At 41.6% G+C, this 27,092-nt stretch overlaps 1 protein-coding gene and 1 long non-coding RNA gene across 6 annotated transcripts in view; one reads left to right on the top strand and one right to left on the bottom strand.

Moving 5' to 3' along the window:
* The window catches only part of FTO (FTO alpha-ketoglutarate dependent dioxygenase), a 391,598-nt gene that overhangs the window by 351,250 nt on the left and 13,256 nt on the right, over positions 1 to 27,092 (bottom strand). The window lies entirely within an intron of this gene.
* LOC109270921 (uncharacterized) lies at positions 4,436 to 27,088 on the top strand. Of its 2 annotated transcripts, XR_002081739.2 has the most exons (5): positions 4,436 to 4,550; positions 9,069 to 9,213; positions 10,416 to 10,552; positions 24,921 to 24,991; positions 26,395 to 27,088. It is a non-coding gene; the product is annotated as an uncharacterized LOC109270921 (long non-coding RNA). The 2 variants fall into 2 exon arrangements; XR_002081740.2 differs by lacking the exon at positions 9,069 to 9,213.

Below are 27,092 nucleotides of genomic sequence, written 5' to 3'. Positions count from 1 at the left end.
GAGAAACCGTACTGTGAAATGTGCATATTTCCGCACAAAAAAATAAAACTACGCCACAGTGAGCAGAAACACACACACCAAAAACTGAAAATTTTATATAAAGCACTTCTTCATCGTGTGTGCACGTCAGAAGGTTCATGTCTTCAGAATGTGTTCTATTCACTTAGCAGAAATGCACCCTGGAGATATAATTCATTATAAAATTCTTATCTCCAATTTTTGTCCAAGTATATGTAAAATTCTTCAGGGTTATAAAACAGATGTAACCGATGACATCCAGTCAGTATGTCCAGCTCTTAAAAAAATACACTCTACACCTACCCAGGTAGCTACACGTGTAATATTCAGCTTTGCAGGCACAATGTCATAAAGCCGTTCTAGCTGTCACCAATCCTGTAGAAAAACAATACGACAGGAAAAACACAAGTTCTGGTGTTTCTTGTTAACATTTACCGTATGATCCTAGGGTTACAGATGACACTGCTAAATATTCATGTCAGAATACAAGGCAGGCATATCTTTCTAATTTTGAAAAGACTATATCTAAAGTATGGAAGAAAGGCAACCCAATTATCTTAATTCCTTCAAAGCAAGTGACTTTCGGTTTGCCCTCTGGTCCTTATATTCTTGTTCCTCCTGTAGATCTACGATAGCTCTCTGGTAATCAAATTTGTATTTCTTCCTCTTTTTTTGTAAATAAACAAAGTACTTTTAAACACATGCAAATATTTTTCAAGACAATATAACCATTAGAAAAGCCCACGGACAAGGAGCAGTCATCTCATAAAATGGTTCATTTTATGTTACGTGAATTATACCTCAATTTTTTTTTTTTTAATGCAGGCCAACAAACAAACAAACAAACAAAAAATCACACTGATTTAAAAGAAAATGTGGGGATGGGAAATATCCCTGACATAGCTCTAACTATCTGATGGCAAAGCTCTTTCATTCTTTTTGGATGACCTGTTGTTTTGAACTATCCCTGCCTCTTCTCCACCTCTTATTTACATGTATACTAGGCATCTTGTTTCATCTGTCTGATGACTTGGGAGTTTTCATCTATGAAATAAGAGTAAGAATGTTTTTCTTCGACTACACTGAGGAATTGTGAGAATTAAATCGGAGAGGTAAAAAGAAGGACAAGTACAAGTACGGGCAAGGGAGTGAAGAAATTGGAACCCTTTTTACATTACTCCTGGGCATGTACTACAGCAGAGCTGCTGTGGAAACAGTCCAGCAGGTCCCTCCAAAAGTTAAACGAGCGGTTGCCACATGACTCAGCAATTCCGCTCCTATCCATATGCCCAAGAGAAATGAAAACATGTGTCTACACAAAAACTTGTGCACGGATGTTTACAGCAGCATCATTCAGAATAGCCCTAAAGTGGAAAGACCCACGTGTCCATCGAGTGATGAATGGACAAATTGTGGTACATCCAAAAAATGGAGTATTATTCGGCCATGAAAATAAGGCACTGATAGATTCGACAACATGGACGAACCCTGAAAACAGAGATTATGCTAAGTGAAAGAAGCTAGTCACGAGAGACCACATATTAAATGACTCCATTGATAGAAAATGTCTCTAATAGGCAAATCTATACACACAGAAAGTAGATTCCCAGTTGCTTAGGGCTGGGAGTGTTGGTTGATAGGAGTGAATGGAGAGTGACAGCTGATGAGTACAAGGGTCTTTTTTCCGGAGATGCGAATGTTCTAAAATTAGATTTCAGTGGTGATGGTCCCACAACTCTGCATAAGCTGAAAAAAACTGAATTCTATATGTTATATGGGTAAACTATGTATGTAAATCACATCTCAATAAAGTTGCTTTTTTAAATGTTTATTTAGTTTTATTTTGAGAGACAGAGAGTGAGAGTGGGGGAGGGGCAGAGAGCGAGGGAGAGAGAGAATCCCAAGCAGGCTCCATACTGTCAGCACAGAGCCCCAAAGTGGGGCTTGATCTCATGGCTCATAAAATCATGACCTGAGCCAAAATCAAGAGTCGGACGCTCAGACGACTGAGCCACCCAGGCGCCCTCAATAAAGCTGTTTTTGAAAAAGAAAGAGTGGTCATCTCAAAGTGGGGAAGTTGAGGAGGAATAAGGGGGACAGCTGCTATTTTCCATTATAATCCCTCCGTGTAATGGGATGATTTCTAGCATGCTATTAACATGGCTAAAAAACTGCTGGAAAAAGCACCCGCAAAACTGCGCAGATCGCACTGAATACACGTTCTTTCCTCATAAAGTCAGCCCGAGAGAACCAATGTATGTTTCCCTAGAGGGCACCACGCAGGCAAAATAAACGAAGGCTCATACTGCCGCTGGGTAACAAGGAGCACCAGCAATACACACATAAGTGCGAGGGAGCGGGTGTGAGTGTGTGTGGTTGTGTGTGCACGCGCACACATGAATCTCCCTCACACAGACATCAGGAAAATGTGTCCATCGTGCAAAATTAAAAATACGTATCACGAGAGGCCTTCTGTTGGCGCGAACTGCACTCAGCACTGCGGGGACAGATGCAGACAGGGTTCCTGCTCTCCAGGGACGTGCCACCAAAGAGACCAAGGACACCAATGCAACAGTGAGGCACAAAGTGAACTGGTAAATGGGCACAACGGAAGGAAGGATTTGCAGAGGCGGAAACTCTAGAGCTAAATCTCAAGAAGGAGCTGGACTTGCCCCCCAGTGCGTGGGGGGGGGGGAGGGGCGGAGGAGGACAGTGGGTTGGAGGGATGAAGTGAAGTTGAAGGGGTGTCCCTGACAAAATAAACAGAGGGACCTGGGAGGGGGAGGGCAGGTGGGGGCAGGGCCGGGAAGGGAAAGGGAAGTTAGATATCAGCCTGGAAATAAAAGGACACCTACGCACCTGTGGCACCTGCACTTGATCCTACAGGCAATAGGATCACATTTAACTAAGACCCACGATGAACTGAGAGCAGCCCAATAATAAGAAAAGCCATCTTATTAGCTAAGTAGACTATGGACCGGCAAAGAGGGCAGATGCTGGGGGAGAAGGGAAGAAGAGTGATGAGAAAACCAGCTAGGAGGCTGCTGCCATTTTGCTGGAAGGAGGTATTTTGAGAGGATCTGAGTTGAAGCAGAGGCGGCAGGAATGAGGGGTCAGATTTTAGAGCTGCTCCCAGACCGGAAGACGCGTGCCTGACTGAAGAGAGATGGTGACACAACGGATGATCCCAAGATTTCCAGAAAGGACTCCGCACCGACCAGGGTACGGGCAGAAATTGTTCACTGATGGTGCAGTATTTCAGAGACACGAAGCCAGGAGCCTGACTTGGTTTGTCCCATCACAGCAGAGCCGAGAAGAAGAGTCTGGTGGACTTTCCTCGGTACGACGGACTCAGGAGCGAGGCAGCCTGTGTTTCAACCTAGCTCTCCCAGCTACTAGCTGCAGGTCTCCAAGCACATTATTAACCTTTCTGTCCCCAGTCTCTTCACCTGAAAAGAGGAGATAACAGTAAGATCTATTTCACGGGAGTAACATATACTTTAAAGTAAGAGCCTTTAAAGTAAAGGCTCTTAGAAAAGAGCCTTGCGGGTATTCAACGCCCCATCAGTGCTGGCTGTTTCCACTAACATGTCTACACAGCGATGTATTATTTCCCTCCGCTTCATAAAATAAGAAACTGAGGCTCAGGAAAACCCTGTCTCTTACACTGCCAGTCAGAGGCAGGAACTTGTATCTGCCTGTCTTCAAAGACGATGCTATTGGCCCTGTGCTGTGCCGCTTCCGGAGCTGCTGACTCAATTGCGCTCCAAGAAGTACGTGGAATCCCCACGGCCAGTCCCCACTTGAAGAGCAGACTTGGTTTGGCCTGGAGTTTTCGAGAGCACCTACACAAAAAAGAGGGTGGTCGACGCATCAGTTTCAGAGACGAACAGAGCCCTGCCTCAGGATGTGGGTGAGGATGCCACCTCCTCCGGGAGGCCTTCTCGGACCCCCCCAAGTCAGTGTTAGCTGGCGTCCATTCACTGCACAGCAAACTGTGTGTTCCCCCATTCTAAGCTATGCCACTACTGTGTAAGCGTCTCTCCCGTAATCTCTGCGTCCAACTTGTCTATAAGCCCTACGAGTTCAGGGGTCGTCCCTCTTATTCAGCGCAGTATCTTCAGCTTCGGGCAACAGCCTGGAACACTGAATGTGCTAATTAAATGTGTTGCATGAATGATTCCAAGTTCTAATCCTGCTTTTATATGTATTTGTGTCAAGCGGTTGTATTATATGGTTAACAAAGGCCACATTCCTTGGTCATCCTGGGACAGGAGATAAAAGTCCCCTTTCCAGTCGTACATTAATTGAACGTGGCAGAAACCACTGGCTACCTACTCACCAGCTCTTCCTTCTCCTATGAACAGGGCAGCAACGAACACAATTCTAAGGAATGTGCCAATGAGCACTCGAAGCCAGCCATGGCATCTTAGCACAGACTGTCATAACAAAATACAGCCTGGATGGCAGAACAGAAACTTATTTCTCGGAGGCGTGGAGGCTGGGAAGGCCAAGATCAAGGTGCTGATAAGGTAGGTTTCATTCTGAGGCTTCTTCTCTTGGCTTCTAGCCAGCCCTGTCTCACTGCACCTGCTCACAAGACCTCTGTATTTGTGGAGGGAGAAAGGAAGAGGGAGAGAAAGAGACAGACAGACTGAGCGAGCACTCTGATGTCTCTAAGGGCACTAATCTCGGCTCGAGGGCCCCAACCTCATGACTCCATCTAACCCTAACTACCTCCCCCCAAACCCCATCTCCAAATACCATCACATTGGGGGTTAGGACTCAACATACAAATGTGAGGGGATACAAACATTCAGCCTGTAGCACATAGAAATCTCATTCCCTTTTGCCAAATACTACATTTCCCAGCCTGCCTTGCGACCAGGAATGGCCAAGTAATCCAGGCCTGGCCATCAGGACATAATGAGGAGTCTGCCAGGAGGCCTGGGGGAAAGAGTCTCCTAATACAAAGACTCCCTCTTATCTTCTCTTTTGGTTCCAGTACCAATTCCTATTGGGGGCGGGGTGGGGGGGGTCTCCCACAGAGCACCAAGTAATTTTCCAGATACCAACAGGGTGCCCGAGAATTCATCTCAATTCTGACACTACCTAGAGAGAAGTTCAGATCCCACGGGTTAAGGGTTCGGTCCTGCAAGACTGGCCACTCCAGTTGAGATGCCAGTCACAAGGCCAGGTTATTACTGCCTGTGTTTCTGACCAACCGGCTACAGATCGGAGGGTTCGAACAACCTCCTTGGGCTTGAGACACCAGCCACAAGTCCAGGTGTTAGCTGTACTTCTGAGCAACGGGCTATAAAGCAGAGGTTCCCACGACCTCCTCCTCAGGTTTAGTTAATTTGCTAGAATGGCTCAGAGAACCCGGAAACAGTTTACCTACTAGATTCCTGGTTTATTATAAAAGGATGGAACTCAGGAACAGCCAAATGGAAGAGTCGCATAGGGCACAGTAGGGGGAAAGGGGCCGGAGCCTCCACCCTCCCTCCAGGCACGCCACTCTCCCCAATCCCCAGATGCTCCCCAACCTGAAGCTCTCTGAATCGGGGTTTTATGGAGCCTTCAATACACAGGCATAACTGATGAAACAATGGGTCACTGTTGATGGAAGTCCATCTCTAGCCCCTGCCCTTCCTGGTCGGGGGGGGGGGGGGGGGGGGGGGGGGAGACAATGCAAATGGGAGTTCCAACCCTCTGACCATAGGCTCACCCCACTCACAATCAGTCCCATCTTTTGGTGCTTTCCAAAGGTCACCTCATTAACATTACAAAAGATACCTTGACACTCTCACGACTTAGGAAATCTGAAGAATCTGGGGAGCTGTGAGCCAAGAGTACGGGGTGAAAACCAAGAATATGTTTTTCTTACAAATCATAATATTGCATCCTCCCACCCTCTTCCTCCTGCCCTAAACACCGCTCTATGAGCACATGGCGTCTGGCACCATTCCCACCGTCTCGTGATCACCCGCCAGTGACCAAAAAGCCCACGTGCTAAAGATAGCAGAGCAGAAAACTTGAAGGTACCAGTGTCCTGGGCTATAATTATTAAGCCACTGTTCCGGAAGAACGTCCTTCTTCCGGGCAGCTTACGACGTGAGAAAAGTCACGTTCAAACCCACTGTTAAATGGGAATTGTTACATGTAGGAGGGCTTTTCAAACTCACACTGAGCAAAATGCATGAAACGCTTTAATGCACACCCACTCTAATGTGATCCAGCCACCCAACCAGAATTGTAGACAGTGGGGATTTGCAGTCGAGGGAACACAACACTCTTTCTATTCTGGGAGAAGACACCTGTCGTTTTGGAAATATTAAAGAGTCCCTACATCACCAGAGAGTTTCTATTCCTCTCAAATTTTGTACCAAGGGGTCATACATAACATTGCAGGACAGAATAGACAAGAGCGAGAAATACAGATTATTTCCTTTAAAAAATAAGAGATTAAATCTCATATTCATAAGAAACCTAAATAATAGACAAGAATCCAGAAACTGAAGATGTGGTAACATCCAGCTTTTTTATCACTTGCAAATTATGTTAACAAGTGCAAAATTTCATATGTTAAGGAGAAAGAAAGGTCTGACAAGGAACTTCACTCTTAAGATTCGACGATACCACTAGACCGAGAAGTGCTTTTTAAGTATTGGTTCCATTCTGTACGCTTTTTGAAAAATGGTTTGTCATGAGTTGACTCAAATGATGAAGTTAAACAAATCTTCAAAACTACTTGCAATTTGTAGAACCGGCTTTTGTTGTTTTATTGTTATTGTTATGTGTGTTCTACCTTCTTGCCAATCAGTTTTCCATTAACATAAAACACTTCGATTCTGGCTAAAGAAGCCACATTTTGTCATTTAAAATTGCAGAGAACATCCTTACACGACGTTCGTGTTAACAACTCAGTGTTGCCATAACAGACATGAGACAAACTCAAACTTTTTCTGAGGCACCTAGAAGTGTCACAGACAGCTTTTTTTATGCAACCCCTATATAATTTATATTTCAAGATGACAGGTTAAACCACACAATTGCTGTCTAAAAAAAAAGACTTAATTACCCCAAACATCTCAAAATGCCTACAACTTCTTCCAAGAGTTCTCAGACTCTGTCCTTAAACGCATGTAAGTAAATATATTTAACTGAGAAGAAAATCCTACTTTGCTGAGGGGTGGGTAATTACCTCTCTAATTTTCCAGGCTGGCATCTCCTCAGAGACTCTAAACTCTACAGGTAGCCCTATGTTTAGTTCACCTTTAGAGAAGTCAGCCAAACCATGTTAGAGATCTTGGCTCTAAATAAACGTAGGTTAGGATAAAAAACAGCCTGAAAAAGGAGCTTCCTCTAGGGTTTCAGGTCTTAGGGTTCTGCCAACAGACGGTTCCAGGGTTGCGATTTAAGTCCCTTTGTATCTTCAAAATCTCTCTTAAGAAGCCAGACTCTTTTTTCCCCTTACTCATTCATTCCTTCCTCTGGACCCAACGCATTTCATCAGGAGCCAAAAATGTCAAACACTTCCATGGGTAAACAGAAATCTAGTGGCCTGTGTGTGTGTGTGTGTGTGTGTTAACGCGTGCTATTATATTATGAGAGGTGACAATGTAATCTGCCTGAGGCACCTCTCTCTCCATCCATGCCAGGCAGGTCATTTTCTTTTTATCAGAAACGAGAGCAGCTCATCGGGTTTAGAGCATGTTGACACCAATGCTAATAAAAGCGAGATAAGAAGCGGCTGCCCTTAAGGTGCCTGAGCCTGTACCCGGCCTAAAACAGATACTTCACAGTTCCTGCACCGCAGCTGGAGCTGGAAAGTGATCTGACGCCACAGTGCCTTAACCGCACACACCTCAAGCAGGTAACAGGGTAGTTGTAAAGTGCAGCAGGGATAGCGGAGGCGCCTAACTCTGGCGATCACTCCGCTCTCCTCTGGGCGAGCAAGACAGTTCTTTTACGGAGGCAACGACGAATGAGGACCCTGACTTCTCAAAAAACCAGCAGAGGCATGGGATGCAAGCTGGTGCGGCCACTCTGGGTAACAGTATGGAGGTTCCTCAAAAAACTAAAAATGGCACTACCCTGCGACCCAGCAATTGCACTACTAGGCATTTATCCACGGGATACAGGTGTGCTGTTTTGAAGGGACACATGCACCCCCAGGTTTATAGCAGCACTATCCACAATAGCCAAAGTATGGAAAGAGCCCAGATGTCCATCGATGGATGAATGGATAAAAAAGATGTGGTATATACACACACACACACACACACACACACACACACACACACACACACAATGGAGTATTGCTCGGCAATCAAAAAGAAGGAAATCTTGCCATTTGCAACTACGTGGATGGAACTGGAGGGTATTATGCTAAGCGAAATGAGTCAGAGAAAGACAAAAATCATATGACTTCACTCATATGAGGACTTTAAGACACAAAACAGATGAACATAAGGGAAGGGAAGCAAAAATAATATGAAAACAGGGAGGGGGACAAAACAGAAGAGACTCTTAAATATGGAGGACAAACAGAGGGTTGCTGGAGGGGGTGTGGGAGGGGGGACGGGCTAAATGGGTAAGGGGCATTAAGGAATCTACTCCTGAAATCATTGCTTCACTATATGCTAACTAATTTGGATGTAAATTTTAAAAAATAAAAAATTAAAAGAAAAAAAAAAAAGAAAAACCAGCAGAGGCAGGAGCAAGATCCATGGTAAACCACGAGTCTGAAAAATAGTCCCAGCAAACTAAGAGACCCGTTAATCAGTAGCTTTAAAACTTTTCAAGATTTAAATAATTAACTTGAAAGAACTCTTACCCAAAGGTATACGCATATAAAGGACACAAAAGGGGCCAAGCTCTTCTCAGGCGCCCAGCTCCCGCAGCAGAGCCCATGTGGTGCCCAGGTCCCAAGCACGTGTGCAAATCACTGCACCAGACCCTACCAGCCATTCTGCCGTTTCAAGGGCAAAACCTGAGATTTTATTCTTCTTTCTCTCATTCTCTCTCCTTTCTTCTGCTCTTGACAGCCATTAGTTCCTCAGGATCACCTCTGACATGTAAAGTCCCCAGTGAGATCCCAAATTCACTTGCAGATAATCTAAGAAACACACTAAAAGACCGGATACTTTCTACAACCTACCCTGACAAAGATTTACACACCTTTTCCAAAAGGTAATTTGGCAATATGCATCAAAGGGCCTTAAAAAAAAAAATAGTTCTGTGTTTTGACCTTATGTTCTCTTTCTAGGAATCTACTCATAAAAAAATTTCCTAAAAAGTGCACGTCAGGATGTCTGAACAAACTTAACCACAGCATTATTTATGCTAATAAAGGTAAATGAAGGGGCGCCTGGATGCCTCAGTCAGTGAAGCGCCCAACTCTTCGTTTCGGCTCAGGTCACAATTTCACAGTTTGTGGAATCAAGACCCGCACCGGGCTCTGTGCTGTCAGTGCAGAGCCTGCTTGGGATTCTCTCTCTCTCTGTGTGTCTCTCTCTCTCTCTCTGTCTGCCCCTCCCTTGCTGTGCACGCTTTCTTTCTCTCAAAATAAATAAACTAAAATAAATAAATAAATGAAATAAGCTAAATGGTCAACAAAAGGGGACTGCTAAGTAAGTTAGTACAGATATGATGGCATCTCCTGTGCTTTGGCCCTACAACGCTTGTTGGTTTTTTTTTAATTTTTGTTTTTAACGTTTATTTATTTTTGAGACGGAGAGAGACAGAGCATGAATGGGGGAGGGGCAGCGAGAGAGGGAGACACAGAATCGGAAGCAGGCTCCAGGCTCCGAGCCATCAGCCCAGAGTCTGACGCGGGGCTCGAACCCACGGACCGCGAGATCGTGACCTGAGCTGAAGTCGGACGCTTAACCGACTGAGCCACCCAGGCGCCCCCTACAATGCTTCTAATAGAACAAAATTATAAAAATAAAAAAATAAAAAAAACTGTGACAACTCTATATAGTACTATCTAGAAAAATATCAATATAAATGGATTGATAGACAAATTACAAAATTTACTTACTGAACTGGAACACTAAATTTAGTACCACCTTCCTGGGCAGAAGACACATAGCATGTTGTATCCTAAGAAAGGCAACATAAAAGTTTATCTGAGGCTAACTTGCTGGGAGACACTATATCCTGGCATTACCATAATTACTGGGAAGTCAGTATAATACTTCTATTTTCTAACGTGCTCATGCTCCACCCTCCTTTTCCCTTGACCATGACGTTGGTGACTTAAGGTGGGCCTATGGGAGGAAGTCCCACTAGAAATAATGGAAGACTTTCAAGAGCTCTTCCAAAGGTCTATGCCTGCTCTCATTAAAGTCCAACTCCATGATAAATTGAGTCTCTAAATATTTCCACAGACTACGCCACAACAGGCGACGATGTACTGTCTATTCGGTGCCAGATACTAAGACTACAACAGATGAATAGAAGCACGGACCTTGTCTTCGAGGCCCTCGCCAACCAGTCAAGCGAACAGATAAACAGGTATAGTGAGGTAAAAGCTAAGAAGTGTCTAAAACACTGAGGACGGGAAGAGCACAGGAGTCTCAGAGGAAGAGGCATTTGCGGAAATGGCTTGCAAACGCTGTCATTTTCTCCCTCTCTGGGTGCCCCTGAGACGGGAAGAGAGGGGTCTGAGGAGAGAAGGACAGCTGGAAAGGCACTGAGGCTGGCATCCTCAGGGAAGCGGCCCCTGGTCACAGCAGGAGGACCAGGCGTGAGGTGGCGGAGATGAGAGGGTGGGGGCAAGGGTCGGCCGCAGATAATAAATGACACTGAAACAAGAGGAACCTCATCTGGCAAGCCCAGGGGTCGGAATTTTAACACGCAGCCAGGAGTAAATCTCTGAGAAATTGTGAACAGCGGAGTGACACGGCCACTTCACACCTTGCAAGGTGGCAAGGAACAACCTGACGGGAGGGAAACAGCAGGCCGAGAGCCTAAGGAAATCCAAAGGGCCCGAACACAGGGCTGGCGCCAAGATGAAGAGATGAGAGAAGGGAAGACGTGGGGACGGGGGCCAGGCATGGGAACCAACCGGATGAGGCGCGGGAGGCAGAAGCGCTGCCCTCCTTCTTCTGGAAGCCTCTCCTCAAGTCTTCCCAGCGCCCTCTCGCTCCTTCCCTCAGTCCGTCCTGTCTGCTGGAAAGAATCGCCCCCTGAGAGCTCTGCGCTAACAACCCAGGGGACGCCTGCCCTCCTACTCTGCTTCACTCCTCCTCAGAGCATTTAGAACCACCAACGGTAGACCCGTGTTTACTTGTTTATTTTCTGTCTCTCCCTGCAGCACTGGAGCTCCATGAAGACAGGGGCTGCCTGCCTGGTTCATGGCCGGATTTGGCAACTTAGGACAGGGCCTGGCACACAGGAAGGGCTCAAAAAATATTTGTTGAGTGAGGGCTCGACACTTGTCTGGAAGAGAAGGAAGGAAGGAGGGAGGGAGAAGGCAGGCAGGCCCCTCAGATTTGTGGTTTGAGTACCTGACTAAAATGTCATGTTACCGAACTGACATCAGTATACTGGGTGGGGCGGGGGCGGGGAGGGAAGATGAGAGAAGCCAAGACGGACTGTTTTGAGTTCTAGAATATTTCATCTGGCCAAGGATGGCACCGTGAGAAGTCATTAATAAATCCTTCCCACTTTAAAAAAAAAAAAAAGGCAAAAGAGAAATCAAGGGGTAGCAGGGGAGGTCCTGGAGCAACTTTTCAAGCAGGGTCTCCTTTCTTGGGTGTTCCGAGTGCGAACATAATGTGAAGACACTGACGCTGAGGGTGTTCGCTGACTCCCCAAGGTGGCACAAGCTGGAAAATGGCAGAAGCAAAATGAAAATTCAAGTCTCTGGGCGCCCCCATCCACTACACAACAGTAGAAGCAAACCAGAGTTAGTGACCAGAACTTTTCATATACTTTAAGAACACTATTAGGCTTTCCCTCATCCTTCTCCACGTTGGGATGCTTTTTAATTCAGGGTTTCAAATTTATGAGAAAAGATGGCTTCCACTGCCATCGTGTTCTGTATCCAGGGAACGTACTGCCTGAGACTGACCTCTGAAGTCTCTAAGACTTAGTCCCGGCCAATTACACTTGCTGTGTCGGAATTTCTTTACCAGGAGGAGGACCAAAAGAAAAAAGTCTTAAATGAGATAATCACCATCCACCGCTGCGCTATGCCCCCTTCGTTCTTTATTTGAAATTTCAATTCACGCCTCACAACTCGCATCAACGGACCTCCCCGTCCCTTTGCAACATCCCACAAAGACCAGAATAAACGTTTCATCCTGTCAGCTAACCCCAGGTACCACCGGGCTCGCGTCTAGTCCCTTAAACCAATGGCCGGAAGCTGACAGAATATGCGAGACAAGACTGAGTTTAACTGGCAGAGGTGCTCAGATCTGCCCTGTGCTATCTGAAACTCAGACCACAGGAGACAAGAGTGCACTTTTTTCACCGTGGCAACAGATTCAACCTCTTGGCCCTGTGGAAGCCATCTGAATATATTTAACCAAAAGGAAAATGAAAAGAGAGAGCGAGAGAGCGAGAGCGAGAGAGAGAGAGAGAAAGGAAGGAAGAGGGAAAACTTCCTATCTTCTGATTGAGGATATATTCAGCACTCTGATTTTTTATGCACATTTGATCATGCTGCTGACAGCCTTGGAAGTTAAGTAATATGGACTGCTGCACAGAGGTTTCAAACCTTGATGGAAACCAATGGCAGGCTCCTTTTGACAGTCCAATAATGACAAGCACGTTGCAGGCCAATGCCCGTCATTCACCAACATCTCCAACCTGCTCCAACTGCTGCACAGCGACTAAGTGGAGGGTCAGAGGTTAAGCTCCAAGAAGCCAGCGATGAAGGGCAACTGTCATGCACCACTGCCTATTGTGAAGCAGCAAGGAGTGGCTGTCTCCTCCAGAACATGCAAAACGCTCTCATTCTGTCCAGGCAGAGACACATCTGAAGGTCCTAAATGAGACCATCGCCAATTCATGAAGCGCCAAACTGACAGCATGCCATTCAAGCTGTCTCCGATTTGACTTTTTTTCCTATTTCAAATCACAAATGCATGCAAAGTATACAGTTAAGCATAACTCCTCAGCCATGGTTTTAAGCAGGCTATGCTTTTCGACACATTCGTAGCCTCAGACACATACACAATCTCAGATCCTAAAAAAAGGAAAGAAAACACAAAATTAATTTATTCTTCAGGGAGTTTCTAATAAAGTATATAATGCCACATGGCGCAGAAGAACCCAGATGACAGTTTTCTAGGAAAGTTCACAAATTGTGTACCAAAGAAAATAACCTTAAAAAGGAATGATTTCATCTTATTACCATATAACCAGGAGAGCATAAGACTATAACTATATATGTGGAATTTTATTTAATGAAAGCAAGAGAATTTTAAGTATGCGGTAATTTATCAATGCATTTTATAATTTTTTACGAGAATATCACTCACAGATTATTCAGTTTACCTGTGACAGAAATACACCCTTCCTTAATTCTAACTTTGCAATCTTCTTGTTTTTTCTGTAATGGAACGACATGATCCCACTCAGATGTGTGTGTTAATATATATTAACAAAGAGATTTCATCTTTATTGAGTAAAAAGAAATGTCTCATCTTATTTAGAAGCCTATGATTGTCACTAAACGTGACCGGCTAGGATTAAGAATTAAGTTGGACAGGTCTTCTTATACCCTTTTCACCAACAATAGGATTTCTATCCACAAATAGAGCCATAAGTGGCCCTCATCAGAGACAGCCTTTAGCGGAATGAACTTGAAAATGAGCCTTCTATAAAGGTGTTGGTCTATACCAACTATAGCACTAAAGTCACTCTTTAAGCCCTGATCACTATCACCCACTCTTCCTTAAGTAAGCCTGGGGAGAGGAGATAACCTATCAACTATAAGGAACAAAGCCAGAACACCCCATCATTAAAGCCTGTACAGGCTGAGGTCAACTAATTGCCCTATGCTCTAGCAATAAGAAAGAACACAGCTAGTTTCTGACACAGAGATGGAGAAAACCAAACGCAAGTTATTTTAAGTAATGTATGAGCACGCATCAACCTGCCATTCCCAAGCAAAACCAGAAATTACGGTGTATAAACCCAGATTACTATACGTAGTTCTGATCAAGAAAAACCTCACAAGCCACAAGTACTGATTCACATACTATTGGGACAACTACTTAAATAACACTGTTCAAAACAAAATAGCTAAGTGAGCATTCTGCAATGTAAGAGACTTGGTCAGAATGTGAATATGAAATGACGTCTCTTTCCTGAGGGATAATTTCAGGGGGAAAATTCTTTACTTCATATTCAGGCATATATGGCCCACGAAATCACAAAGACTGAATTCAGAGACAGGCATTTCTTCCCCAAATCCTTTTATTTTAGACCTTTTATTTAGACCTTTGATGTTGCAAACATCAAAGCTTAATGTGAACCAATACAGGACAAATAAAAGAAAGTACTCCTTTTAGATACCCCTAGAATCTACTAATGCCATTCATATTCCTACGGGATAACACAGAACAAAAACTTAAATGGCTTCAAAAAACAGGCTAGCTGATTAATTAGTCCCAGACTCATAAGGGGTAACAAGAGGAAACCAAGAATTTAGGAGCGGCAGATCCCAAGAAAAATTTTACATGGCTAAGTCCAATGCTCGAATTATTATACTGGAGGAAAAAGAGGGCGTGGAGCCTAAATCTGTTCTGTCACCCTCAGATCCGAGAGCTCGGCTAAATTCCCTCCTCAGGCCTTCCTGCTCTGTGACTCTGCATGAAGGGGTCCCCACTTGATCCTTTCATGCAGATGACAAGAGAAGGAGAAGTTGGCTGGACATCAACCTGTGGTCATAAAATCCATCCTTCGTTTCCCCTCTTCAAAATATCCTGGAGGCAGGGGGGCCGAGATAACGGCAGTTGGTAGGAATAAGGCGGGTGGGCACGTTCATTTCGAGGTAGAGCAGGTCAGTTTTTCATGAACATTCAAAAGGAAGAGCCAACCCTCATATCCAGTCTCTCCAACCCAGGACACGGTAGATAATAAATGTCTGAGGAATGAATTGATACATGAATACTCAATACCCCTTGTCAAACTTTCTACTCGGTTGATACGTAAGGGGAACGCACCAGAATAGCATTTTCTTGGAGAGAAACATTGGACACATATCCTGGAGAGATCAGGAGGACAACCACTGCGCTCCACTTTCCCCATTTATCCCAAATTTCACTATCTAAAAGGTTCTCCCACATGTATATACATTCAGCAAGATTCAAAAAAAAAAAAAAATGTTGCTACATTCAGTCAAATGTGATTTCAGTCAAATCAATGACTCCTGCTATTTCAGTGTTCCACAGATCAGTGGAGATGAACAGAATTCCCACAGTGGGAGTTGGGATGCAGAACGTGGTCTCAACAACTGGGCCTGGTAGTTGTTCCAGAAAGTCCCATTAGACCATTAGACGGAGACGACGATAATTCTCCCTCCTCTTAACATGCGGCTTTTTATCAGGCCCTCAGTGATATAGTGACATAGCAACTAATTTTGTTTACCTTTCTTCTGTAAATGAAGCCAAAAGGCCTGATGCTTACTGCTGGAGTGTAGAAATATTGCTGCATGCTCATGGTGGTGGAGGGTGGGGAACAAAGCCAAATGGAGGGACTGCTCTTCTCTGTGTCCGATTCTGCAAGGCGAGACGCTGCGGCGAAGTGCCTAAGTGCTTTGAGATCATCAGTTCAGAAGTACCAGCTAACCCAAGCAGGTGCCCTGCTCTCGGCAGAACAAAAGCCAGACACACTCATTTTACCATATTCATTGTACACGGAACTGTTCAGTGCAAGGAGTACCGGCTGCCTCCGGGTCATGAAATAATACTAAAAACTTTATAATCATTCATTGATTAAGTTTTCAGCATACTCTATCATTTGAATCCAATGGGAGCATAAAGAGCTATTTGTGAGGTCAACCACGGTACAGACAGATGCTGACATGCTATTGATGGCAAGGTGGAAAGAAATTGCTAAATACAGCAGATCAATACCTCGTTTCACTGTTACAGCCTTCTGCAGACATAAAATATATATCTTTACAGCTACAAAAATAATAATAATGAAAGTGGGAGATAAATGCTTCCCTCAAGGTAAACTATTTGATTAGCTAAGGGCAAAGGTGACAGCAGCAGTTACACTAAAGTAACTTTATAGTCTTAAATAAAAACAGGAGGAACAGCAGTGGATGAAACGGCAAAATGAACCGGGACACACACAGGCGATTCAGATACAGCGCTTTTAAAAACCACAGCGATAGGCAAAGGGCCACCAACACCTAAGATTTTCCTATGGTCCACAAATCCAGTTTCCTGAGATCTATTCGTCATATGGCTTTACACAAAACATTTCTAAATAAAGCATTTTCTGCTGTGGATGGAGAACAAATAGAGAGCCGAGGACAAATAAATGTGCTATCAAGTGTAACGAACAAACAAAAAGCTCAACTTTCGGTTTATACACAATTCCATTTCACCGGAAACAGTGAGAGGCAACCAGATCTTTAGCACCTTACTCGATATATAAAACAAATTTGTAACATGGCTCTTGGCCAGAGGGAGCTTACAATCTCTCTAGGGAAAAGAGAATTACAGGAAACACCACTAGATGTGAGCAATAATAAGATGCGATACCTATTATGACCAAATGTCAAGATGCACGGTATTGTACCCCAGTTAAGTGTACCATATGCAAACTTACTGTTGTTACCATACATTCTGACATAGGAAATAAGGGCAGCAGGAAAGAGATGAAAGAAATAATCCTCAAAAGCTTCATGAAAGAGGGAGAACTTGAGGCAATTCCTCAGGGATTGGTAGATCTTATACAGTATCATCGAATTAGTTTTCATTTCGCGGAGATGAAACTTGCTTTGTAAATCCCCACAGTTTGAGATTAAAAACAACCAAACAAAATTTACCATCAATTATCTGAGATATAAAGTCTCGCAGGAATCTTTAAAAATAGCCTAAAGGGTATTTTTGTTTTCAAAAAGTTATACCTCCTTTTTCCCTGCTAGCAATGAACTGCTAAAAAATGGGGGTGGGGGGCGTGCTCTACCAGAAACCACAACACTGAAATGTCAGGGATTATGTAAAGCCCTTCAATGAATATTATTCTAAAAAAATATTTAATAATTACACAGAAAACAACGATCACTCAGCATTTGTATGGCATTTAGCAATTTATTTTTTTAATCTTTTTTAACATTTATTCATTTTTGAGAGAGAGACAGAGCACGAGTGGGGGAGGGGCAGGGAGAGAGAGAGAATTCGAACCAGGCTCCAGGCTCTGAGCTGTCAGCACAAAGCCCGAAGCGGGGCTTGAACCCACACCATGAGATTATGACCTGAGATGAAGTCGGACGCTGAACAGACTGAGCCACCCAGGAGCCCCACATTTAGCAATTTAAAATCAACCTGCTAAAAAGTAATAAAAAATAAAAAATAATAAAAAATAATAATAATAAAATTAAATAAATAAAATAAAATAAAATAAAATAAAATCAACCTGTTAATCTAGGACTGACTTATCAGATGGCATTCATTTTCCAAAAAAAAAACCATGGGAAATCTTAACAGACCATGATACAATACTACACCCCTATATAGCAATAAACAAAACATGTTAAAAATAAAAATAAATCTCAGTGCTAGAGAAGCAATGGAATTGTAATGTAACTATAACTGAAAGGGAAGGAATAACTACATATTTATTTTTCCTCCAAATAAGAATTTTGTTAAAAAACTGTGCAGCACCTGGATGGCTCAGTCGGTTAAGCATCCGACTCTTGATTTTGGCTCAGGTCACAATCTCAGGTTTGAGCCCCGCGTCCAGCTCTGCACTGACAGCACAGAGAGCCTTCTTGGGATTCTCTCTGCCCCTCACCCACTGGTGCATGTGTGCACGCACATGTGCACACAGTCTCTCTCTCTCTCTCTCTCTCTCTCAAAACAAATAATAAATACTTTTTTTAAAGGGCTGCTCTAAGACCTATAAAAATGGAAAAGAATTTTTATCAATTGTATAATTTATTATCAGTTTATATAAATTACACTAGCTTTTTAGTCTTTGTTTTGGGAAAAGAGTATAATAATGTCTCTAGCATTCTTCTGCAGAGGAAATGCAATTGAACCACAACGTTAAAACCCTCCCGCAATGCACATCCATTTCACTAACTGTGTGGTGATGCGGCAGTCTAGGACACCCCACATAAACTAGAAGCTTTTTTTTATCCTAGTAAACTAGAAATTCCATAGGTGGGTGAAGGGCTCCTAGGTCTCAGTGTACTTTAGGCTCTCTCGATAATGAGCATTTGAAAATTAAGTCTCAGAAAACAATCAGTAAATATTTACTGTATATCTGTCAACAAAGTTGTGTGACACATTTCAGAGGACGTGTGCATACATATATATGTGTGTATATAATATACACATATTTTTTAATACTTTCTCCTCCAAAGAACTTGATACTATGTTGGGAGATAGAGCTGGGGGAGTAGTGGATAAGACAAGAATACTAAAAGCCTTCTATTTTAAATCATATTTGTATCTACATAGCATTTTTAGTGCTGTGCTCACGACTCTGCATGCATCACAGAACCAAAATACAGTCTGTAGAACTAAGAAATACTAAGTGATAAACGCTACAAAAACATGCACGAATTGCTACAGGAACACAGAAAAGAAAATTATTTTTAAGATTCTGAAATGCTTTTCATATTACAAAAAGGAAATAAATGAACTAAGTATTCATCTCAAGAATTCAGTAAAATAAAAACAAAAGCAGTTTAAGCAAAACTGAAGGAAGGAAACAATAAAGATTGAGGTAAAAATTAATGAATGAGCACAACAAATTCAAGAGATCGTTTTAAAAAAAACAGGTCACAAGCAAACAGAATCAAGCTTTGAAGACATTACATGAATACATAAAGTTAAAATTAAAAAGAAAAAATAAAAAATATGGAATTTTTTATTATAAAACTGCACAACTCTATCTTATAAGCCAGAGAATGTTATGTTCAGTGCTGTGCTGGTAAATATGAAACCTCAATTTCTGAGAAAGCATAATGACCAAAATTTACTCAAAAGGAAAAAACGATATAGCCCACTAACTAGAAAAGATATTGGTACACTTATCCAAAAATTACCTTCCCTAACATCACATGAAGAGTTTTACAAGTAATTTAGTTCAAACATCCAAGAGAAAAATAATTCCAATGTTTTTTAAAAGGCTCTAGAGCACAGAAAGAGGAAAATGGTACAAATCATTTTATGACACAGGTTTATCTATGATAGCAAAACGTGACAAAAGAAAGCACAAAAAGGAATGTTTCCCAGTATTTTAACAAGTAAATTATCTTCCCTCTACCATTTGCTGATGAGGATCAGCCAAAAGAGTTTTATTAAATTTTACTAACTATGGTTTGAATTATGACTATAACATGCATATTAAATATGGCTCACTGAAGATTCTGATATACCCTGGGGGTACTACCATCCAGCTTCCTTGGTAATCACTGCTATAGACCCATCTTGCTTTCCTAATTGAAATACTACAAGGTTGAATTCAGTAGTATGTTAAGACATAATGTGACTAAGTAGGATTTATGCCAAGAAACCAATATTAGAAACTATATTAATAGGCTACATTCTATCAGTGAAAGTCAGACATTACCATCTAAATAAATGTCTAAATGTCAAAAATATATTCAACAAGGGGCACCTGGGTGGCTCAGTCGGTTAAGCGTCCAACTTCAGCTCAGGTCACGATCTCACGAATCGTGAGTTGAAGCCGCGAGTCAGGATCTGTGCTGACAGCAGAGCTTCGGATCCTCTGTCTGCACCACCACCACCACCACCACCACCACCCTGCCCCACTCTGCCCTTCCCCTGCTTGCTCTCTCTCTCTCTCTCTCAAAACTAAAAAAGCCATTTTTAATATATATGCATATATATATGCACGTATATATTAAACATGAATTCAACCTCAGTCCCTAGAAAAAAATAAACTAAAAATCAAAGATTATTGTCAGTAATTACCATTACACTCAATACCAGAATCCTGAAACATAAGTAGTAAAAGCATGACTATCACCTCTATTCAAAGGTTTTAGACAAAGTAATAACACAAGAAAAAAAAAAAGGGGGAGGAGGATATAATTACTGAAGGGGGAAAGACCAAATTTTATTTGCAGATGATTAAATTATATGCCTAGTATACACCTAGAAACCCAAAAAAATAAACAAAAAATATTAGAATAAGAATATTTCTATATTGTGGCCAATTACAAAAACAACACATAAAACAAGCTTTCCCATGTACCACTCTAAAAATATAATTTAAAAATATCCCATTTGCAATAGTAACCAAAAATAGTAATCAAATATGTAAAATATACAGTAATAAACCCAAAAGGTAATAAATAGTACTTAATTGAATAAAATTACAAAACTTTATGAGGATCATGAAAGAGAGCTTAAATAAATATAAAGACAAATAACACTGTGGAATGAGAAAAAAAATTTTTTTAAGTTTATTTTTGAGACAGCGAGTGAGAGTGGGGGAGGGGCAGAGAGAGAGGGAGAGAGGAAAAATCCCAAACAGGCTCCACACTGTCAGTGTGGAGCCCAATGCAGGGCTCAAACTCACTAACCACGAGATCATGACCTGTGTTGAAACCAAGAGTCAGACACCTAACCGACTGAGCCACCCAGGCAACTCAGATGAGAAAAATTTTTTGCCATAATTAGTTCTTTCTTTTTGTTTTTATTTTTTTTAAATGTTTATTTTTGAGAGAGAGACAGAGTGCTAGCAGGGGAGGGGCAGAGAGAGAGGGAGACACAAAATCCAAAGCAGGCTCTAGGCTCTGAGCTGTCAGCACAGAGCCTGATGCGGAGCTTGAACTCACGAACCATGAGATCATGACCTGAGCTGAAGTTGGACACTTAACTGACTGAGCCACCCAGGCGCCCCTACTTCAGTTCTTTCCAAGTTACGTTATAAATTTAATGCAATAATAATTAAAATACTAAAGGGATGATGTACCCAAGAGACTTAAAAAAGTGATTTTTTAAGTTTATCTGGAAAAATTGTTAAGTTGTCTCCTCCTTATAAAAGAAGAGCCAAAGAACTTCTAAAACCAAAGAACAGTCACGCAGGTCTTGTACTGCTAGAAACTGGAAGGCATCATGAAACTCTGGTAATTAAAATGGTGTATCAAGAACAAGAGACAAAACAAAAGAATCAATAAAACAAAATAAAAACAAACAAAAAGCAGATCTGAGTATTTCAGCACTCAAATCAGTCAATTAATTTGCATAATTCCGAGGTGGAAACTGGTGAACCACCCGGGAGGAAAAGTTAGATAGCTACTCCATTTCATACACCAACTAAATTCTAGATGGATTACAAGAATGATATAAAAATATAGGGGTGCCTGGGTGGCTCAGTCGTTTGAGGGTCCGACTTCAGCTGAGGTCATGATCTCACAAACGTGAGTTCGAGCCCCACGTCAGTCACTGTGCTGGCAGCTCGGAGCCTGGAGCCTGCTTTGGATTCTGTGTCTCCCTCTCTCTCTGTTCCTCCCCTGCTCCTCTCTCTCTCTCTCTCTCAAAAATAAATAAAGATTAGGGGTGCCTGGGTGGCTCAGTCGGTAAAGTGTCAAACTTCGGCTCAGATCATGATCTCACAGTTCGTGAGTTCAAGCCCCCTATCAAGCTCTGTGCTGATAGCTTAGAGCCTAGAGCCTGCTTCGGATTCTATTTCTCCCTCTCTCTCTGCTCCTCCCCCGCTCATGCTCTGTCTCCCTCTCCTTCAAAAATAAATAAAAACATTAAAAAAAATTTTTAATAAATAAATACAGATTAAAAAAACTTTTTTTTAATATTAAAACACAAAATACCTAGGACATATAAGTGACTAATTCAACTGATAATTAGGTGGGAAAAGTTTCCCTATACATAAAGAACAAAAAATTTTTGAATAATAAAAATTCAAAAGTAGAAGGCAGGCAACAAACAAACTATGAAAAGTATTTCCATCAGTTGATTAACGAAAAATAATATCCCTAATATTTACGAAGTAGTCTTACAAATCAACAGGAAAAGACAAACACACATTACCAAAATGGACAAAGGCTATATAAACAAGCAAATCACAAAAGAAATATATTTTTGGTCAATAAACACGATGAGAGGGAATTCAACCATATACTCAGTAATTAAGAAAATACAAATGGGGGGGAAGAAAATTCAAATTGTAGGAGCTACAATGAGCTCCTACTTCACCTCCTCCAAATTGGCATATATTTTTACTTTATGCTAATTCTCAGGGTTGGAGAGGACATAACAAACGTGTATTCTCAGGCAGTGTTTCTTACAGTAGAAATTGGCATCACCTCTCTGGGGGGCAATCTGACAGTGCAAACTAAAACTCTTTACAAATGTTAACCTGACAATTTGCCTTTTTTTAATTTACCTTGTGGAAAATACCAGAGGTTTGCACAAAGATTTATGTGCAAGAATGGTCACTGAGAGATAATTTATAATAGCAGGAAAAAAAAATCCGTATGATGAAATAGTACATAATGAAAATCCATAGGATGAAACACTTTATGTTTTGTTTAAAATATCTTATATAAATACGTTGTAGATAAAACTGGGCTCACAGTGATATATTGGGCATATAATAGGCATAATAAGAATAATATAGTATTTTAACAAATACACCAATATACTAACACAGAGGTTATCCCTGGAAAATTATAGGCTTTTTTTTTTCCTGCTTGGTATTTTTTTGTATTTTTAAATTTTTCTAATATAACAAACTATCATGTAATTGGGAAAAATAATGTTTTAAATAAATGTTTAATTATCTGTGCCCCACATATTATTGTCATACATTTACAAAGCTGTCTTTCATTAGCCGCATGTTAAAAATAATTTCACTACCTAAAGTCACATCCATGGTAATATTAATCACAGCTAATGCTTACAAAACACTTATGTTTACCCAACACTATTCTAAATACTTTCTATATATTAAATCATTTCATCCTTAGACTATTATTATCATCTCCATTTTACAGTTGAAGATTGAGGCTCCAGGAGATGAGGTGAGCTGGCCAAGATCGCTCAGCTAGTAAGCAGAGAAGCTAGGGAGAAAACAAGGCCGACTGCGTGCAAAATCCATACTCTGAAACACACAACAGGCTACTGTCTCTCCTGATAAACTATACTATAAAGCAACAAGACTGATTTACAATATATATGTCAGAACATAAACAATCAAATAAGCACTATCCCCTTTAAAGTAGTCTCCGTGGGAAACTATACATACCCAAAAATGTGGTCACTGATCAAAACATTTTTGGAAATCCTTCCTTTGACGGTCTCCAGGGGGCAGTAAAAGTGAGAAAAGACGAGATTTCTATCAAACAGCTAGGAATCATTCAGCCGCGGGTCTTAAAGTGTGATTAAACTGCACAGTTCTGCTTTTGGTAACACAAGAAAAATCGATGAGGCTGATTTTACTATTGCACCCATACCTGGTATCCGCTTCCAGAAACTACATTCACAGGAGGCTTCCACCACTTGCTACCCTGCAATTACCGTGATCATTTGCTCACTGAGCCGCGGTCCTCCATGGCAAAGATTATATCTTACTCATCTTTGCATCTCCAGCCTCTAACACAATTCTTGGCACAACAAAGAGTACTGGTTAAGTATCTCTGAATGAACTCTAAAGAGAATGCCATACATACAAGTGCTCTGAGCAATGACAATATAGAAGAATGAATAAAAATACCACAAGGAGAGCATCTGAGCCTGTGTACAGGTAAACATATAATGTAGGTAGACTACAATGGAAATTTTAAGGAGTAATTCTTACAATTCTAAATATTAAGGAAGATAAAACTGAGTTTTTAACAGGTCTTCTTAGGACGATTCCTAGCTATAGTCATTTCACAAAACACAAGGAGGGGGAGTAGATATGCCTCATTGTCTAAAAAGCAATCTACTGAACCAAGGATGCAGAAATAACCATAAACTTTCTCAGACAACGATGCAAAAACACATCTGCTACACAGAAGACACCAGGATGCATCCTGCCTATGGGTTCAATCGACAAAGCACAACGTGGTGTCTGAAATATAAATCAAAGCACCTTACATCCCTGGTACTTATTGACATTTGCTACCTGCAAATTTCTAATATGTGCAAGATGGGCCTATTTTTATTTACAGCACAAACCACAGACTGAATGTAAAACAAGACGCTTAATAAATCCAGGGGAACATAAAACACCAGCATAACTCAGACAGCAAGACAGACACTCACTCCTTAATTAAGTGGGTGATGTTCTGTTTAAAACAAAAAGACAACCCTGGGCTGCAGCTAAGATTAAGCACTCAGTGTTGCGAGGGAAACGCCAACCATTTTCGGGGCAGAGGCTTTAAATCATGAAAAATAAACCATCTGATAGTCTGTATTCAATAGTAAGTAGACAGTCAGGACACAGACTGATTTGGATTAACACATTTTCAGTTATAACAAGTAATTTTACAGAGGATTAGTATCTTGATGGTCTGATCAATATGAGGCACCGCTGCCATTACAGATGAAGAGAAAATTGCCCCTCTGGTAATAAAGTGTGCGTGTCTTCGTTCTCCTTCATTTGCTGAGTCCATTACAGTAATGGTTCCAGCATTAACAGCTGGGGCAATTTAAGCAGCAGGGGTCTGATGAATTTAAAAGCTGGGCACACTGGCTACTCATCCTTTCCTCTCCTTCCAGGCTGCAGAGGCAACTCCTCGGCCTGGCTGCCTCCAACACGAGGATCGTGTTTCATGAGAACAACGGCCACGGTACGATTTGCCAATTATTGTCTCATTAATAGTGTTACCAGTCAATAATGTGACTAAAACAAAAACCGCTCGCAGCATATTGGCTGCTGATCCTGCAAAAAACTGCCAACTATTTACCTAAATAACAAGATTGACGTGACAACAGGCTAGAGTCCACATAAACTGGAATGTTTTCATTCATTTGCCTGATGCTAGTCTCTAGCCAAACACAAAACAAAAACAGAACGTTCGCGCTGACAGGGAAGAAAAAAAAATCGTCAGCAAAATGTTCCATCTCTGTTTTCAAAAAAATGGCAAACTGGAAAACAATGAGATAATGGACTGCGGTGCACAGAAACAGAAAATCCATATTAATACAGCCTTGAGACTTTAATCATGCCCAATTCAACAGTGAGTTAAGGTTGCCACATCAGCCCATTTTATATGATTATTAGAGAAATGCTGGCCCTTGAGGCTCAGCCTTGAATGATCCAGTCACTAAACGAAGGCGCCAAAGGGCAGACTTAGGGCTAATGCAGAAATCAGAGCACCAAATTTTCTGATCACAAACGGTTATGAAAACACTCATGCACTGGCAACATCTCTCTCCCTCAGATCAGCTGCAACACAATTTGGTCCTTCAGACTGAGTTTTTTTTCTACTTCGTTTCTACCAGCTGTAAAGGATCTCAACTGCCATTTATCCATATGGCAGTTCTTTAACATAAAGGAAGGCATGGTCCCTTTGCAAGCAGGTCATTTCCAAAACTACAGAGGAAATAAATGGTCATAATGGCAACAGGACAGATGCTCATAGCACAAACAAAAATGCGAGCCTAGAGCACCTATGCAAGGTTCAGCTTTCAAACATGCACTGGCCTTGCAGGAGAAACACGATGCCAAGGCCAAGGGTGTGGAAACTTCCTACCGATGCCAATCTTAGTCTCCTGAACGTTTCCTAACCCGGCCCAAAAATCCCCAAGATTCCTCCCAGCTTCCACTGGAAAATCAACTGGTGAGACAGTTTTGTAAAATAATACAAAATCAGTGAGTATATAACAGAAGGTCACATGAATGTGGTTAGCAGAACTCTAAATTTACCTTCTCTGAACTGCACCTTTTTTTAAGGTTCCAAAAGTACCACCTCAACTATAAAGTTCTTGTCTTCTAGAGATTAGAAAGTCCTAATTTAAATGTAACTTTATCAAGAAATCTGCCATAATAAACTAGCACCAACAAAATACACCAATCCTCCAGGGTAAATTAGCATCTTAAATTTAAAGGGAGCACTAGAAAACAATTGTTGGCAGTTGCTAAAGCATGTGCCGAAGAGAAGAATCCTATTTCTCAACATTAATACCTATACCTATGGTGTGTCAAGTAATTTAAAATCCATATTTAACCATTTTGCATTCTTTCTTTCAGCTTCCAGCTTCAGCTCTCAGTAGGGCAAAGCCTAATGACCAATAATAACAGGTGATGCTTTGGGGGAATTCACTCATTCTTTTGATAAATATGTATGCGATATTTACTACGTGCCTGGAACAGTGTGAAGTGCCAGGGATACAATGGTGAAGAACAAAACTACCCACGGTCTCTACTTTCTCGAAGCAAACACTCTAAATGCCAATACCTGTATTGCCAGACTTAACCACAATAGAATCCAATCGGCAGCCAGGGAGCCAATATGATCATTATTAAGGGTCACATGTAACCTGTATCAGATACTGGAGGCTCTCAACCATTCAATCTTCAACAGACACTTACAAATGTCTCATATGTGCAAGATACTCTGCTGGGTACAATACAGAGAAGGAAGGATGAATAAGAAAGACACCAATGCAGTCTTCAGAGAAGCTGTCTAAAGCGTCTAAGACTTTTCAAACGGCGTATTTAGTTTTCAAAACCAACACAAACATGGTAATACAAAGTAACAAGAATTCAATGTGACTCAGTGGGTTAGCTAGTTAACTTTTCAAGGAAAAATACTTAAAGTGTTTTGGAAACCATGAATAAACTAACCCTTCTATCTAGAGAAGGCAATCCAAACTACTAAATAGTGATTAAAGGTTGATCCATACACTCGAAGAGAGATCAAGCAAAAGATAAAGAGAGACTTTGGG

This window comes from Panthera pardus, unplaced genomic scaffold (assembly GCF_024362965.1).
Source record: "Panthera pardus isolate Hobbes unplaced genomic scaffold, ASM2436296v1 HiC_scaffold_18, whole genome shotgun sequence".
Taxonomy (NCBI): Eukaryota; Metazoa; Chordata; class Mammalia; order Carnivora; family Felidae; genus Panthera; species Panthera pardus.
Note: the sequence above shows the minus strand (reverse complement) of the source record. Positions and strands in the feature narration are given on the sequence as shown.